Source organism: Chaetura pelagica, unplaced genomic scaffold (genome assembly GCF_000747805.2).
Source record: "Chaetura pelagica isolate M959 unplaced genomic scaffold, ChaPel_1.0 scaffold658, whole genome shotgun sequence".
NCBI lineage: Eukaryota > Metazoa > Chordata > Aves > Apodiformes > Apodidae > Chaetura > Chaetura pelagica.
This window is the reverse complement of record NW_009954168.1, coordinates 347147-349738: the sequence shown is the minus strand read 5'-3', so window position 1 is coordinate 349738 and position 2592 is coordinate 347147.

The window sequence follows — 2592 nt, the reverse complement described above, 5'->3', positions numbered from 1 at the left end:
CAGGTAAAGTTTCCTTCAGAAGCTTCGTTTCTGGGCACTGCTTCCTGAAAGTGTGTAAGAAACGGACACGAAAGTGGAACGTAACAGGATAGGAAAAAGGGGAATGTTTTCTTAAGGAGAAAATCATGTTAAAGAATGTGTTGAGGAATTAATCTAGGAGTTCCCTTCCCACCGAGTTCCTTCCCTTATCTTTGCAGCCATCCCTCCTTTTCTCCTCAGGGGAAATAAAAAGCAGCACACTCTTTTAAAGATCTTTTACCCATTAAGAGTATTAATCCACAATCCCAGCAGAGCAAAAGGCAAAGACTAGGGAAACACTGCAGCTGCTGGCAGCCCAGCTTCCTTAGCAGACCTTCCTTGGGAGTGGGATGTGGGAAAGTTCATCCCCACAAAGTCTACAGAGTGTCATAAACTCAATGTTCTGTGAGGGTAATTATGAGACTACAAAGAACTGTGCAGTGATTTGGAGCATGTCAAGTATAAAAATACTGTGTATTTACACAGCACATTTAAAGTAATTTAAACACTTGGATGAAAACAGTTACCTGTTATTCCTGTTGTGTGGATGGGGAAATTAAGGCTCAAATTCTCAAAACCCAGCACAGCTCTGGGCCAGACTGCCTTCTAGGACACCAGGCTGCTCTGAGTCTGGGCAAGTCTAAAGATCTGCTTAGAAGAAACTAATAAAAATGAGACAGATTGGGCCGTGTGGTCATTTTACAAAAGTTACCCACTGGAATATGTATCACATATTGAAAATGGGACTCAAAGAAAGACCCTTTTAACAGAATCTGCCGTGGTAATTTTAGTACATAGAACACACCTGTTTTTTTCTTGTTTGGCCTCCAGTGTCCTTAGTTTTTGAACCATGTGCACAAGACTTCTCTTCCTCACCATTTAAAGGCTGAAAGCTGCTATGAGCAATGTCTTGCTTTACAGAAACCAGTCTTCAATGGAGGGTGGTACCAGCTAAGAATCATAAAAACAGGAGCCTGAGCACATGTATTTAATATAAATCTTTATGATTCTATACACTAGAAATGACTGCAGAAGAAACACGAATGTGTGGAACATGAGTTCTCTTCCAATTGTATTTACAAGATTCAGTCTCTCAGTACAATGACATTTTTGCAAGTATAAAAAAAAACAAAGCAAAACAGCATCACATCGCATGGGCACAAGGAAAATAGTGATGTGCTTCACAAAGTCTGAACAGGTTAACCCTCAGCAGACCATCCTTGCTTGCTTCCAAACAAAAACACTTCCTGCCAACGCTTGGGTTTTTTTTTTAAGTACTTGACTTTTTTTTTACAAAATTGTAACTACTGGCTAAGAAAATGATGCACCTGTGCCACTTCTCATCAGCCAATTATCACCTTGTTTAGGATTTAAGCATCAAGAACCTAATATGCAAATCTGAAATGAGGTGGGTTTGGAGCAACCCAACTTTGAGAGCAGTCACATCAGCATCTTCACACGGAGACACTGTCCTCCAGCTGAATCATTTCATGTGACAATCCTTTTTTTTCCAGAAAAAAACATCTTCCCATGAACCTTCACTGGGCCATTGCTCCCCAGCAGCTCTTGCTGAGCTGGGTCTAGCAGCCCCTGTCACCACAATCCCACCTTCTCCCCTTCCTGGGTTCTCAAGGGCAGATTTTGGCTGGATCAGCTCCCAGCACAGGCTCATCTGAGGCTGCAGGAGCACCAGTGCTGGCAGGAGAAAGTGGGTAGGGAATGTGACCAGAGAGGGAAGGACAAGCAGGAGACAAAGCCTCCCTGCACCTGGTCAGCCCAGACTGCTGGGGAGTGCTGCTGCAGTCCCAGGTTTTCCTGCCAGTCCTCACATTCCAACTTTGGACTGTTCACAGAACGGATTTTAAAGTCCCTTTTAACTCCAGTCCTCAAAACAATCCTTTGTTGGCTGAAGATCCTGACACACCTGTGGTGGATCACTTCTCCTGGGAAGAGGCATTTGTCCTCTGAGAAGGTGGACATTTCCCTCACTCTGGAGGCAGGAGCCACGGACAATTGGCAGTGCACTGAGGTCTGAGGCCCACACAGAACCTGTGGCTGTGGTGGCTTTAGTCTTTGATGAGTTTAAAGAGGTTTAATAGCATGAAACATGGAACTGGCATGGCTGCAGATCACAGGTACCATCTGCCACACAGGTCCACAGAAGCCCTATCACCAGAAAAACACTGCCCCTTCTCCTGAAGGCTCTACTGAGAGTGGAAGACATAATTTTCATATAAAAGTGATGAGTTTCTCTTGGCACCCGCTGGAAATAACTTGCTCAGCTGAGCTGACAGCACATCAGAAGGTACTGTCAGTTTTAAAATGTGAATTTCTGGCTTTGACTTCCCCAGTTCCATGAAATTCTAGCTCAGCTGCTGGGCTGTGCAGGCGTTGGTCTGGCAGGGAGCTCCGAGCTTTGCAATGGTGTGTGTGCTGGTCCTTCAGGTGCCACGGAGCACAGCACGGGGCACGGGGAGGCTCCAGGGAATCTTCCACTTCCCCACACTCAGGTGTACCCAGTGCTGCTCCAGTCCTGGCTCAGCAGGATGCACAGCAAGGGCCTTGAGCTGGTTC